General features: G+C 46.1%; 1 protein-coding gene across 8 annotated transcripts in view; it reads right to left on the bottom strand.

Moving 5' to 3' along the window:
* Positions 1-15,562, bottom strand: part of MEF2D (myocyte enhancer factor 2D) — a 199,027-nt gene extending 183,465 nt beyond the window's left edge. For all 8 annotated transcript variants that reach the window (XM_048513202.1, XM_048513143.1, XM_048513158.1 and 5 more), the window contains exon 1: positions 15,160-15,562. The gene's annotated coding sequence lies outside the window, so the exon portion shown is untranslated. The remainder of the gene's footprint in view (positions 1-15,159) is intronic.
* Between the last annotated feature and the right edge of the window lie 374 nt (positions 15,563-15,936).

The raw sequence follows: 15,936 nt of genomic DNA, 5'->3' as shown, positions 1-15,936 counted from the left end.
CCAAAGCATCTTGCATCATTCCTTTCTCTTCTTCTTTTTTCTCACAACAACCCTGCAAGGGAGGTTAGGCTGAGAGTGTGTGGCTGGCACAAGGTCACCCAGTGAGCTACCACAGCAGAATGGGGACAGAATCTGGGTCTCCCAGGTTCTAGTCTAACACGCTAACCACTTCTTGGCTCTCCGGTCTGCTACTCTACCAGACTCCACTCCGACCTTCCAGGCACCAAGTTCATCATTTAGACTCCTCCCTTAAAGGAAGACTCTAAAACAGGGGTCTGCAACCTGTGGCTCTCCAGATGTTCATGGACTACAATTCCCATCAGCCCCTGCCAGGGGCTGATGGGAATTGTAGTCCATGAACATCTGGAGAGCCACAGGTTGCAGACCCCTGCTCTAAAACTCTGACTTGCTATGTCCAAAACCCCTACAGAGCCACCTGTTCTGACACCTGTTGGCAGGATCAGCTACTAGAACTGAGGCATAGAGAACACGTTGTCATTTCTTCTGTCTCTGCATGCCCAGCAAGGGAGCTGAAAGACAGAAAGGCACAGTCACTCTGTGGTGGGAAGGGCTTCTCTGTGACCCCGCCCCTTGGCATGTTTCTCACTACAATACACTTCCTGGTTTGGGTTTCTCTTTCCTGTCCTTGGCTCTCTTGGCCTGCTGCCCGTGGTCCCACCCCAATGTCAATGATGTCACAGGTCACAAGTCTGACTCCCTCTATCATGTGGTTCTGATGCCCACAACCCCCTGCCACATGTTCAATGTGCTTTGGGTCTCAAAGGGTGAAGGCCACGTCTCTAAAAAAAGTCCACACAGTGGCAGTGGCAATCCATGTATGCCTACTGCCAAATAGCACAACGGCTACTATGCCCACCACCAAGTACATATTCAAGCCCCCCGACTGGCTCAGCGCTCTCTGTGCATAAAGTGCTTTCATTTAACCACTAGGGCTTAGGCCTCGCTGAGTCAACGTGGCCGGACGCTCGGCAGAAAATAAAAATCCCCATGCATAAATGCCAGGGAGAAAACTAAGCAAGAACTTTCTCCCTGACACTGTATTGCACTCAAATGTCACCTTTCCAAACCTCAGGACGGCTTACAACAATATCATGCAGCAGTGGCGTAGGAGGTTAAGAGCTCGTGTATCTAATCTGGAAGAACCGGGTTTGATTCCCAGCTCTGCCGCCTGAGCTGTGGAGGCTTATCTGGGGAATTCAGATTAGCCTGTACACTCCCACACACGCCAGCTGGGTGACCTTGGGCTAGTCACAGCTTCTCGGAGCTCTCTCAGCCCCACCTACCTCACAGGGTGTTTGTCGTGAGGAGGGAAGGGCAAGGAGATTGAAAGCCCCTTTGAGTCTCCTGCTGGAGAGAAAGGGGGGATATAAATCCAAACTCTTCTTCTTCTTCTAATTCAAAAGCACAGAAACAACCACATGCTAGTCAGGCATTTGCCTGCGTCAGTAACAAGAACATTAGCACCTAGATTTCTCTGTGAAGGGCACTGTTTATACAGAAGATCAACCAGACAAATGAGAGGCCGCCCCTGCATTCTAGCCCAGCTCTGATGCCAGTGGACCGCCTCAGCAAGAACCTGGCTTAAGCTGCAGCTGGGGCATAGAGGGAGGGCAAGGCATTCACAGTTGGCTTGCCTGGGCAGGAGGAAGGGAAGGGAATCAAAAAACCTGTACAAATCCCTGACACCCACACTAACCACATTTGGCACAGAGAGCACCACAACCCGCCTAAGACTGGAGTTTAAAGTGAAAGGCTAAGGGAGCCGTGCGATTGTTAACGTATTATTTATTTATTGCATTACATTTTTACCCCGTCTTTTTCTGGAAGGCTGATCTTCAGATCTTCTTAGTGGTGGCTCTCCTGTTTCTGACCCCTGTGCGAAATCCCAAGAGTCGTGGGAGCAATCATTAGATTCTGAGCATCACTGCAGCCGATTGGTGGCCGCAGACCCGTTGACGCCCGCTGCCGTAATGGCGACTAACGACAAAATGTGATCCCCGGTAGCGTTAAGAAGGACAGCCGGAAATGTCAAGGGAACCCAAATTCTGAGCGTGTGCCTTCCCTGCCAGCAAATCTTTCAGGCAGTTCCAAATTTAGCTATAGCACAAGCAGGCTCATAATTTCAAAGGGGAAGGAGCGTTAGAACACAGCCCGCAAAGGCACTGTTTGCACAGGACGGCTGGACTAAATTGTAATTCATTCTCGGACTCCAATCTACCGTGACTGGTTGCGGTCAAGTCATTCCCGATGTCCCTTAGGTTAGGGGAGGGGATGGAAACTGGAAAATATTTTAGGGGGGAAAACATATCCTTTCATTTCAAACTCTCCTCGCTACTCAAGAGGCAATCCAATTTTCCTCTTCTTGACATCACCCTTAAGCAGGAGGAACCGGTATAATCAGAAAAGGACAAACAAGTACCAGACATTTTCCAAGAACCTGGAAGGTGGAGCTGTGTTTCTTAACTCAAGGCCACATCTTGAGTCAGGCTAACAACACACACGCGGAGGAGCAATTACGGATGGGAATATCATAGCCTAGCCTTCAAACCGTGGAGTGATAAGACTAACCAAGAAGCACACAGAGGCAACGCACAGAACCTAAAGTGCTGGGCTTCAGTTCCCGAATTCTGACACTCAACACCAGGATAGCCTAGCAGCATATACGGTTATCCCTCCTGCATCGGCGGCTGTTAGGAGGGGCAAAACAACGGCCTGAATGATGTACTTGTGGGCTTTCCAAGGGTGCATTCTGGCAGCTCTCAGAAACAGGTTGTCGATCCATCTGGCCATATTTAGACCTTTTCTAAAGAATCTGCAATTAGCGTTACAGATGAAAGGAAACCTCCATGAACAAAGGCAGTGTCCATCTACTGACCTTTTAGCTTCAAAAATTCCAAATACCTTTAATGGCATAACACAACTTACAGGATTAAATTGGTCAATTTAAAACTAGTACATACTTTAGCTTCTAGCAAACTAACATCATCATTATGCCAAAAATGGCTCTTATGTATTTTTTTTCTTGAGGGCAAGGAATTGCATGCCTTTGTGCAGTTCCACGCGTATCAAAAGTACAGCATGGCTATTATTTCAGCTACTAATATTTCGAAGATCAAATTGCAATTAGAATCTTAGAGCTATCTTGTGATTTCAGTGCACCCCCTTTAATATGTTGCTTGGTTTTTCGGCTCATGTGGCCGCCCAAACCAGCCGCTCCAAGCCTTCCAGTCACGGAGCATTTCACAGCTTATAAAAAGGGTTAAATTAATGATTAGGTGGCAGTTTAATGAAATGGCCAAGCCATTGCTGAAAGGTCACTCATAACTACTGGTGTTCGTATAATAACTATCTATTCAGACTGATGCTTAGATCCAAAACACCCTTTATTAGATGCTTAGATTCAAGACACCCATTCCAAGATAGTTATATAATGCACGCTTGTAATAAAAGGCTGATTGGCATGCTTTTACAGCTCCCTTTGCCTCAAAGGGCCCCACAACAGAAAGGAGCAGCGTGAAAATGGACTCAGAAGTTCATGTATAAAGAGTTCAGGCTGCTTTGAAAAAGACAACCACTGTTATTAGAATCCCTACAGAGTCTACAGACGTAGGGCTGCCTTTTGAACCAAATGCACCGGTTTTGTTCAGATTCTGGGTAAGACGGACCAGATTTCCACATCCCCTCTTCTTTTCAAATCCCGTCTCTAGGCCTTTTGGATCCCATGATACAAAATAAAATTGCAGTCTTCCAGATTACAAAATAAGCCAAATGAAGCCATCCATTGTTCTAGCCAATAAGGAAAGACACCGCTATGATTGACACTCCCGTTAGATTTCTAACCCGATTGGCTTTGACGATTTCTGAGAAGAATGATGCTGATAATTTCCAGGAGAAGACCCAAAGAGACAGATAGAAATGCAGAAATTGTGTGCAATTGGCACAATTAGCATGGCAGCCATGTCATGTGCAAATGCAGACTGTCCTGGATTAAGGTAACTAGAATATGGCAAACCTCTGATATTAGAATTTCTACAAGACCTGCTTGAAACAGTTTACGAGCTTTACTACTCACAAGAGCCAGCTGCGGCCCAACAAACAACGCAGGCCTTGGGCTAAAATAACATCTTAAACAAAAAAAATCAACGGACAAGGAGCTGTCTTCTAGCTTCAGGGTCTGATCTGTAAAATGGGAATATTATTCATAACCTACCGTGCAGAGGATGCTGGAAAACTGGATGAATTAAGCTCTGTAAATCACTCTGAAAGTAATGACTTGCCAGTTCTGGGAAGTATCTGGAAATTAAGTGGACAAAGCCTGAGAGGGTGGCAGGGGAGGAGGAGGAGGAGTTTGGATTTATACCCCACCTTTCTCTCCTGTAAGGAGACTCAAGGTGGCTTACAAGCTCCTTTCCCTTCCTCTCCTCACAACAGACACCTTGTGAGGTAGGTGGGGCCGAGAAAGTTCGGACAGAACTGTGACTAGCCCAGGTTCACCCAGCAGGAATATAAGAGTGAAGAAACACATCTGGTTCACCAGATAAGCCTCTGCCACTCAGGTGGAGGAGTGGGGAATCAAACCCGGTTCTCCAGATTAGAATCCACCTGCTCTTAACCACTACACCACACTGGCTCTCAGCAGGGGATCATGCTTCAGAGCCCACCCTCCAAAGAAACTATTTTCTCCAGTGAAACTGATGTTTCACTGTAATAGCAGGAGATCCCCAGAAGAACTGTAATAGCTTCCGATATCTGTAAGAAGAACTGTAATAGCAGGAGATCCCCAGGTACTCCCTGGAGGTTGGCAACCCCACTTGTGTAATAAATAATCAAATTAATGGTGCTGGTAAAGTTGTTAATATGTTAATTTGGGCAATTAAAGCTTGTTGTGTTGAAAATTCTGTGTTCCAGCTGGGAAACCTGACAGGCTCGCTCGACGTCCTTGCGCCTCGCTCTAATTTAAAAGCAAAGACAGTGTTTGTTTTGGGAATTTTTTTTTTTGCCCAAGGATATACTTTAAAAAACAAACATAATTGACTCATATTACTGACTGCTGAAAATTTATTTCTTCAGCTACAGCATATAAAAGGGTAGGCTATCTAGGACATGACCACCTTAGGAGTCGTGCATGTATTCTTGATACAAGATACCGTGTTTTCCCGAAAATAAGACAGTGTCTTATATTAAGTTTTGCTCCCAAAGATGAGCTATGTCTTATTTTCAGGGGATGTCTTATTTTTCCGCTCCACAGCTGCATGCTCTGGTCGACGGGCATGCTTCCAAACAAAAACTTTGCTACATCTTACTTTTGGGGGATGCTTTATATTTAGCACTTCAGCAAAACCTCTACTATTGTCTTATTTTCAGGGGATGTCTTATTTTAGGGAAAACAGGGTACCAGCTTTCTCTCATCCACCCCTCTTTCAGAGACTTCTTGAAAGGCCTAAAACCTGAACATTTGGTAGGTGGCACGTTCAGGAAAGACAAAAGAAAATAACTTCTCCACACAGCGTGTCATTATCTTTGCCATTATCTTATGGAATTCAGCACCACAAGATACGGCTAACAGGTGAGATGTTTTTAAGGGATCAGAGCCAACAGTTCACAGAAGACTAAAAGCCCCAGAGGACACAGTAAACAAATGTCACCTATTAGATTTTTACCTCACCCTTTCAACAAAAAAGTTTGGGGCAGTGTATTCTCATTTTCCTTTCTACCCTTACAATAATCCTGTGAGATATGTTTAGGCCTAGAGCAAGTGTTTGGCTCAAGGTCGCCCAGTGAGATTCATGCAGGGAATTTGAACCCGGGCCCCTCTGCTCCTCGTCCAACCACAATGCAACCTTGACTTTATACTAAATGATAAACAAATGGCAAATTCAGGACAGTGGTTTTTCCACAGTAAAGGTTAAGAGCAGTATGGTATTGTGGTTTAAGAGCAGGTCAACTCCAATCTGGAGAACTGGGTTTGATTCCCCACTCCTCCACATAAGCAGCAAGCTCTTGTCTGGCGAACCAGATTTGTTTCCCCACGACTACACATTCCTGCCGGGTGACCTTGGACTAGTCACAGATCTCTCCGAACTCTCTCAGCCCCACCTGCTTCACAAGGTATCTGTTGTGGGAGGAAGAAGGCAAATGAGTTTGGAGGCCCCTTTGAGTCTCGTTCCAGGAGAGATAAGAGGATATAAATCCAAACTCCTCTTCTTCTTCTGAGATAGACCCAAAGCAGACTGGAAACTGAGACAGCCCTGAGAAGCAGGGACAAGCGAAACATACAGACTAGGGGGAAGTTGGTTAGTAAGTTGCTTAGATCCGGAACCATCCACGTGTTTCAGGCCCCTGACAATGGCAGCAGACCAAACTCATCACCATGTGCACCCCGCTTCCCCCAAATCACTACCTAGCCAGAAAGCTCCAGACGTGCAGCTACCTCATTTGGAGAGGCAGCAGGATGCCCTGTCCAAGTGTCAAACTAAGGCCAGGCCCAGCTAGGCCTCAAATCTCAGCTCTATCACAAAGTCCACAGGGTGACCCTGAGCCAGTTATCATCTTTCAGCCTAATCTGCCCCACGGAGTTGCTGTGAAGATAAAGTAGAGGGAAGAAGAGGAACACGGATGCCCAATTTGTAAGGAGGATCAAATTAAAAATAAAAGCTAGTAAAATAAAGTCTATCTTCTCCCCCCTTACAGGCCTGCCTGTTGTTGGGTTACCCCCCTCGAAATACATGCTATTTCATAAAGGCAATCAAAAACAGGCTCTAAGCCATTAATAGTGTACTAAAAGGATAAATGGTAATCCTTAATTTTTAAAAAAAGCAAAAGAAAGAAGACAGCACTTTGTTTTTAAACCACAATGATTTAACTTGCCAAGTGGCATACGAATTTACTATTACAGCATGGCCCTTTGGGGGGGTAACATTTCCCTTACCAAAAAATGCACTAGTATTACTAGGTAGGGAACGGTGAATTGGGCATGAGGAGGACTGAGTTTGAATCCCCATGAAGCTAACTGGCCTAGTTGAGACATCCACTCACCAAACCGATGGTTTGAGTTTCCAAATAGACAAAGGAGACCCTGGCTCGGAGCTGCTCACCTGCTTTTTTATTTGCTACATTCTCACCTTCTCAATATTACTCCTGAGGGGAAATGACAGTGATAGTGTGGCTTGTCAATTCAGACACCTCAACAACGCCATAGTTAGTACAAACTGCAGTTTGCAAACACGCTTCAGGCATGGTTTTCGGGTCAGTCACCAATAGGGTTGTCAGTCCTGGGTTAGGAAATTCTTAGAAATAGGAGGCTGAGGAGGATGGGATTTGGAAAGGGGAGGGATCTCAGTGAGGTACAACGCCACATTCTCCAAAGCAGCCATTTTCTCCAGGGACCTGATCTTTGTATGCTGGAGATCAATTGTATTTCCAAGAGATCTCCAGGCCCCGTCTGGAAGTTGGAAATCTCAGCCATAAACTACCATTTGTCACCTCAGACATCACACCATACCATTATGATCAGTGCTGAGCCAGAGTTGTGGTGGTTAAAGCATTTGTGGTTATACAGACCGTTTACTTCTGACTGATAATGCTAGAAGGCAACTTAAAGGGAAGGTCTTCGCCTCTGTGCTCTGTTTGTTGGCCCTCCAGAGCAACAGGCTGGTCACTGTGTGAAACAGGACGCTGGACTAGATGGGCCAGTGGTCTGATCATGCAAGACTCTTCTTATATTAGACTATGTCCACAGAGGCCTTAGTTCAAATCCGCAGTATTTCATGAAATTCACTGGGCATCCATCAGCAAGTCACTTTTTCTAACCTACCTTGCAGGGTTGTTGTAAGACTGCAAATTGTGTGTCAGGGGAGGACAGCATGCGCTGCCCCAAACTACTTGGAGGAAAGGACAGACTTCTAAAAGTAAAATATGAGAAATAAAACGCCATTGTTAAGCACCCTATAATGAAGATTTGGTAGAATACCTTAACCAAGTCCGATGTAATGATACACCTGGGGCTTTCGTGAGGTTTGTTTGTTTTAATAAAAGACTATGGTTTGTTCCCTTGTATACAAAACAGGATTAAAAAGGACTAATCACAGTTTGCCAGTTGCTCCAACTCCTACTATGGTTTGCTTGGGATGTCAAAGTCTTTCATTCTAGAGGTGCATGGGAACTTTTAAGGGCTACCCCATTAATAATGACATCTGAATTTAGCCACAGTCTCACAATAACTTATCTTTTAGGACTAGCATGAGAACATTCCACATACACTAACCCAAGATTCTTTGTGGACGGACAAACAAACCATAGCGGCAACCTGGGTTATCATCTGCTAGATCTTGCCAAAGATACCCCCAAAAACAGCTTCATTTATTTTCACTATTCCCACAAGGCCCTCAATTGGGACATTCGCACCAACCTTTCACCAACAAATCTTACTGCAGCCTCCCCAATGCATCATTGTTTGGACAGGAATTCTGTTCTGGCTACAACCACACCAGGAAGTGAGACTCCCAAAGCGTTCAACAAAAGCAGTCGGATGAATGTCTTCACAACAACATTGCCAAACCGAGTGAGCTTCTGCGTATAGTTTACAATACTTTGATGCTGGCAATGAAACAGTGGGGAAAGGAAACAAGGAGGAGAGCAGAGAGAAAGCTGGAGCGCAACGCTCGGGGTTAGAGACGATGACAGGCAACCAGTCCAACCTCACGGATGGAAGGAAGGATGGAGAGATAAAGACGACAACAGATTTAACACAGAAGAACAAACAGAAAGACTGCAACAGACGTCCCAGCGGGAAATCCAGACGCTCCAGATTTAGAGTTTATACCAAGTTTATATGTTTAAAACCACGTTAGCAGCTAAAGCATCCCTTGTATAAACAAAAACGGCACTCTCGCAGGAACAGAGGAGCCAGCCAAAATTGCCTTACCTGCCTTGAGGAGAAATGGATCGCTTGCTTCCAAGAGCGAGAATAGGAACAAAGTGAGTTCAGACTCTGTTTATATTCTTTCACTAAGGATTTGACCAATAGGGAATAACAGGACTCAGAAAGGAAAGACCCAAATTCAAATCGCTCTCCCTCAGCTGTGATGCTCTTCTCCCTTGGCAAGTCACTGGCATGATTTATACATCACATTGAACCTTCTTATCTGGGCACACAGCTACATGCATGTGAAACACTCCCCCCCCCTTGGTCAAGAAGCTGTGGCTCAGTGGTACGGCATCTGCTTCACTTGCCGAAGGTCCTGGGTTCAATCCCCAGTATCTCCAATTCAACGACTGAGGTAGTAGGCAATGTTCCTGAAACCCTATACAGCTACTGCCAGTTAGAGAGTAGACAATACCGACCCAGATGGACTAAAGATCTGGCTCAAAATAAGGCAGTTTATGTGCCCTTAAGGAGAGCCAGCGTGGTGCAGTGGTTAAGAGCAGGTGCACTCTAATCTGGAGATCCATGCTCTGCCACTTGAGCTGTGGAGGCTTATCTGGGGAACCAGATTAGCTTGTGCACTCCAACCCATGCCAGCTGGGTGACCTTGGGCTAGTCACAGTTCTTGTGAGTTCTCTCAGTCCCACCCACCTCACAGGGTGTTTGTTGTGGGGGGGGGGAGGGAAAGGAGTTTGTAAGCCCCTTTGAGTCTCCTTGCAGGAGAGAAAGGGCGGATATAAATCCAAACTCTTCTTCTCCTCTTAAGCTCTGTATTGTTTGCCTACTCTGAATGCCAAATGCTCCTCTCAGGGTCTCTGGCAGAAGATGAAGCCTATCCCCACTCTGCTCCCCGAGACACTTCAATTGATGGCGGTGGAAAGTCCTGTCAAGTCACAGCTGACTTACGGCAACCTTGTAGGGTTTTCAATGCATGAGATACACAAAAGTGGAACACTCTCCCCCCAGCCATCCGGGCCCTGTAGGACCTAGAATAGTTCTGCAGGGCCTGCAAGACAGAGTTGTTCCGCTGGGCCTTTGGGGAGGTTGGTCGTTGAAGGTGCCATCCCCTGCGCCCCATATTCCACCTTGGGGGCTTGCCGCCGGCCCAATGAGTCTATTGTTTATGTCACCATCTGATTTTAGGATGGAGGTAGAAGCTGATTGTTAATTGCGCGTAACTGAAAATGATGTTTTAGTGATCATGATTGAATGTGATGTTTTTATTGGTTGTGCACCGCCCAGAGCCCTTTGGGGATGGGGCTGCATATTAAATCTGATATATAAATAAATAAATAATAAAAAGGAGCTCGCCGCTGCCTGATTCTGTGTGGGCTGACAGAGTTCTGAGAGAACTGTGACTGGCCCAAGCTTGCCTAGCAGGCTTTATGTGGAGGAGTGGAAAATCAAACTCAATTCTCCAGATTAGGGTCCGCCACTCTTAACCACTACACCACACTGTCTCATATGTCAACTGAACGTTCCCAAAATTGAACCTGGGACCTTCTGCTGGATGACTTTGGATCAGCCACATATTCTCAGCCTAACCTACCTCACAGGGATGTTGTGAGGATAAAAGGGAGGAGCCACTTCGGGTCGCTTTGGGGAGAAAGGCGGGATATAAGTGAAGTATAGTAAATACACAAATAACAACTGGGAGAAACTTGCTGGGGGATCTCTCCCGGGTAGGTGCCTTTGTTTTCTGTTTGCAAAAGGTTGCCCTTCAAAACACACATTCAAAAATGTGATCCCTCTCATCATGCCACCAGTAAAGGACTCTATGATGTCATTCTGCAAACAAGATGCCGAATTTCCGTTCCTCAGGTCTTAACATTGTTATTGCACTTCCTGCTGAGATGGAGATCAGAAATTTGGTATAACAGCTGAATACATCCAACTTACATGGGGTTGTAGGAAGGATACAGTGGGACAACAGAACTCTGTGCCCTCAGAAAAGGCAACACAAACTATACTTCAGTTGGCTAGGACACTTCCACATGGCCTACAAATCTGTAATTTTGGTCCATTCACACAGTCCAGAATGCTGCAAGAACTAGAAAAAAAGATGTTCTCTAGAAAGAAGCATGCTTCAAAATGGTTAAAAGACTTCCAGGCCTCCTAGGAAAATGAAATTCGGTACATGGGAGGCGCAAAACGATTGCAAAATAAATCTGGAAGCGGAGCATTGGACCAGTTCAAACTTAGGGTATGAATTTTCTCTTGTGAGAATGCACAAAAGCCAGGTCCGAAAGGTGATCTGTAGGAGCTCGGTTGCGAATTCCTACACCTGAACGGAGCATCGCTTTTTGGAAAGGGCATCGTCAGTAGCAGTCAGGAATGTGCATGTAAGCAAAAAGAATGCTCAAGTTGCTACTGTGTTTAAATACAGACAGACACACGAAGCCAACCTGGAAACTGTTTCTCGTTTCACATACCTGATTCCATTTCAGTTTGGCCAAATGCACCTGCAGTTACAGCCAGCGACATGTATGTAAATGGGCAGAAGGCAAGCTCTGGTTACTGTTGGGGGTGGGGGTATACCATACATGTACAGAAACACAGTAATTGTTGAGAGACAGCTAATAAGAACCAAAGCAGGACTGAACACCAGAGACGAACAACAGCTGACTGGATAACAATTTGTGCTTGTCAAGTGTGTTTGTGTGTGCAAGAGGGTTCCAAAAACCCAAGGGAAGTGAGTATAGACAGACAACACAGAGAGAGAGACAGAGAGGAAACAGTTTGAAAACAAAAACATGCAGACAACAACAGACCAAAGGGAGTGTGTGAGTGTGTATCTGTATTTGCAAGCACATGACCGAGACAGCAGACGGAAAAGGGGGGCCGACAACCCCACGCAGAAGGGAAACAGAGCGTTTGTGCGCACAACTGTAGACATATTGGCTACAAGGCAGGCCTCAGTTTCCATCATTCGGCTCCCAAGACATCGAGACAATTGCTCACCCGTTTCAAAGCCTGGCCTCCGCAGCAAATCCCGTTGCTACAACAAGCAATGTTCAAAATATTATTTTACCCCCTGCTATTATCCACAACAATGCCAGCATCCAACAGGGAAGCCTGGTCAAAAAACACGAACAATCCTTGCCTCCCATAAAGGCACCCAGAGGGACAAAGACACCTCAGAGCAGGAGGGGAAAACACTTGCCACCTGGGCAGAGATCTCTGTCAGAACTGGCCCCTTCTAACACCCTCTTGTCGGCTATCGTCTGTCCTCTTGAGCCTGGCGCCTGGTTCCAGCTGTTGGCAAATGGCAGAAGGATCTCTGACAGCCACCCACAATCCCGCACAACCACCTTCTCTCTAACTAGAGAAGAAACAAACAACCAGAGCCGTCAGTCTCCACAACAGACGCTGAGGCAGGACAGCTGCACTCCAGAATCCTGGTTTATCAAGTGATATTTGGTTGGTGCCAACTAAATATTGTCGTCTTGACTGTCCGTGGCCCCATCCGAGCTGAATAAACCATATGCGTTGCCTTCACCAAAAGCAGGCACCGCTGTCAATATTGCTTACACACAGGCGACGTTTCTTTATTAGGTTTTCAAATGCCAGGAACCAAGCCAACAGCCCTGTCAGCTCTCAGAATAAATTTTGGGGAGGTGAGAGGTTCATTGGGGAGCGAGCAGCAGTGGCCTCCTGGGCATAATAGTCAGGCTTCATCAAAATGTCTTTATTGTATTCAAGCAGATGGGTTACTACCAAAAAATTTTTTAAAAAACCAACTAAAGTAACACAAAGCGTTTACAGAACTGACATATTACAGTGGAAGAACCTGCAAACCAGCAGGGTTACACTCTAGTCCGTGAAGAGTTCCGTGTAAAACAGATACCTGCATAGTTGGACACCAAGAGAAACGGGAGTGGGGAATCAATTCAGAGCAACAAACTAAGCCAAGAGATGGTCAACAGTGTCAGAGATCTGACAGACAGCCCACAGTGTTATTGTACAGAAGTCAGGGATCTGTCTGGAGCTCTGGAGGATCTTCTCCATTAAAAATCATGATTATTTACATAGAAAAAAGCTTAAGTGCTCAAAACCCTTATTTTGGTAATTACTGCAACAGCCCTGGAAGGTAGACCAATATTAAGAATTGCTTTTGTGGATCAAAGTAGGTTGTTATACAGCTGGGAATGTAACTGGTTTCCAATGACAGGCGTAGATGTTGCATAAAAGTTCCTGAAACCAAGGCTTAGATGTGCTAAATAAATTAAAAAGGCAACATCCCCCTGGCTAGGTTTCCTCCCCAGAAATCAGAGAATGTGCTACTTTGAATTATGGGGGCTCTGTTTGGCTCCATTTTGAAAATATTCAAAAGATCAAAAAAAAATAGCACAGATGTTGGGGGGGTTCTGATTTAACAACAAATATCTTGTCATCTGACAAAATGAGATTGGAACTGGATGTTTCTGGTCTTCCACCGCACAACATTCTCTCAAGATAAAACGTTAGGGACTCGCAAAGTTCTTAAATAAAAGACCACAGGACAGAGCTATAAAATGTAGACACATACACATGTCTCTGCTGATACATAAAGTCCAGGCAAATTTGTATTTCCTCTGCAGCTGTGCTACCATTGTGCTCCAGGACAGGCTGCCTCGGACAGCAAGATCTTCGGCCTGCTTGGCTAACTCCCTGACCCATTCCAACAGCTCCAAAGGACCAGCCGCACACCAACTTACCCCATGCACTATTTGGAAAGGGTTGTTCTGATGTGCCAACATCAGAAACCCCTTTCTCCCCATCTCTCTTTCTCTGATGGTACCTTTTATTTACATCTAAAAGCAAACAGGTTGCCACAGTCATCTTCCTTGGCCACAAACAAGCTCTCTCTTTCTCCTGGCCCACATCCCTACCAGGAGCCAGCAAAAAACAGAACACCAGGATGGATCCATGAGATCTGGATTCAAGTTTTACCTCCTGTCTAACCTCAGACGTTTCTTTCTAGCCTCAGCTGCCCACCTGTCAAATGGGAACAACTATGCCTTCCAAGGTCAAGATCAAAGGAGTGCTGCCTGTAAGGACACAAATGCTGCTTCTGACAATTCCCCATGCACACACATCCTCAAAACCCCACACATCTGGCCTATTCCTATCAACTCCTTCCCCCTGCTGAACCCCAAGTTTTGCTTCCCATGAATTTTGCACTGATTTTACAGAGTAGCTCCAGCATCTAATTCCCACCCACTCGTTTGTTTCCTCTTTCTCATGCCTTCTCCAGCCTTTCTTAACCCCTCTCCCTCTCTCACGGCTCAAGGCAGGTCCATAAATCATTTTTTTTGTTTTATTCTTCCTTCCTCTATAAATACCATTCTCTACAGGGACGAAATCACAGGCACCCGAGTCCTTCATCCTCAGTTCACACGCACTGAGTTGGTGGAACTGTTCTTCCAAAAGACACTTTCTGCTCCCCTGGGGTCACCCAAGACCCCTCCAGGGATCCCTCAAGATGTGTCACCTGAAAAACTCTGAGGCTGGAACCATTCTCCACCCGCCCTTGACATTTACCCCGCCATCTCCCACTTCTTCCAAAGTTCCCTTCTCTTCCTAGATGCCCTAAAATTAAGATTCCCCTCTCCAGTTAAACCACCCCAAACCTGCAGGCTCCCCCCTCCCCATAGCAATACACTTTCATCTAATACTTAGCATCGTTTGAGTCGATGTGTTCCTTCTTCAGGACACATTTCTCATCCCCCACCCCACACACACACACGTTTCTCTCCAGAGTACATTTTTCTCTCAATATTCCCCCCCCCCCCCCATCTAGATGGATAGCTTTTTTTCCATTGGAAACTGCTCATCTGCTCTCATTCGTCTTTCCTCTTCCTAATCAGTGAACTGCCCCCCCCTCAAAAAAATTAGATCCCCTTTTGCCCTATCTGCCTTCCAGATCCATTTCCCCCCTTCCTGCACCATTTTGGTGACTAGTTTTGTTTTGGAAAAAGCAATGACAAGCGGAACTCGAAGAGTCCTTGGCGATTGTAACCTTTCGGCTCCAGTCTCCCCCACCACCTAACACACACGCAACGCCACAACATCTTGATGCATCCGATTCTCCCCCCTCCCCAGGAAAGATCTTGCTGGGAACATCCTGTTTTGTGCTTTTCTCTCCCCCCGCCGCCACCCGCGACAGAGGTAAGAAAAAAAACATCAACATCAAGAAACTGTCAACCCCAAACAAGCCATTAAGTTTCACTTACCTTTGTTTTTATTTGCCTCTTTTCCTCCTTCTGCGCTCCCCCCTCCCAAACCAGCAGATCGCCGAGAAAAAGGGTGCGTAAGAAAGGAGGCTTTTGTAGGGCAACTTAATGGCCTCCTAAAAAGAATAATAAACCCCCTCCAATAAAAGAAGGGGGGGACCTTCCAAAAAAAAATGCAACCAAGATACAATCTCAGTCTCTCTTAGCTAAAGTTCTTCCCCTTTGGCAACTGTGTGTTGCAATCTCACTGGGCTGTCTTATTTTGATTTCTTCCACTCTCTCCCCCCCTCTTTTTTTTTCCTGGATACAATTAAAAAAAAATAAATTAATAGAGAGAGCCAGGCAGGCAGTGAGCTATATTGCACAACCCGGAGGGAAAGCTACAATGTTATCTGAGTGCAACCCAGCTATTGGGAAGTGGAGCGGGGTGGGGGGGAGAGGAAGCCAGCAGATGGTACCCAAGGACCAATCGCAGGGCCCATGCAAAGGGAGGGCGGGGCCAGAGAGGGTCCCCCCCAAAAAATAAAAACTCGCCTCCGCCTCTTGATCGCCAAGCTAGGTTGCAGCGCACCCTGCTCTATATCCTTCCGCCCGGAGGAACTGGGATCAGCGAGCAGAAGCGGAGCTTAAAGAGACACGCACCGAGCGAGGGACTCTTTCCCTTTCCATAATACTTTTAAGCCCAACCGCTGTTTTGGCGGGGAGCGACGCTTTTGGGGGTTGCCTCTCCTTCCTTTTCAGGATCGCCATCTTTTAAAACGGGGCTTGTTCTTGGTC

Source organism: Sphaerodactylus townsendi, linkage group LG01 (genome assembly GCF_021028975.2).
Source record: "Sphaerodactylus townsendi isolate TG3544 linkage group LG01, MPM_Stown_v2.3, whole genome shotgun sequence".
Taxonomy (NCBI): Eukaryota; Metazoa; Chordata; class Lepidosauria; order Squamata; family Sphaerodactylidae; genus Sphaerodactylus; species Sphaerodactylus townsendi.
The sequence above is the reverse complement of the archived record's forward strand: the minus strand, read 5'-3'. Positions and strand labels throughout refer to the sequence as shown.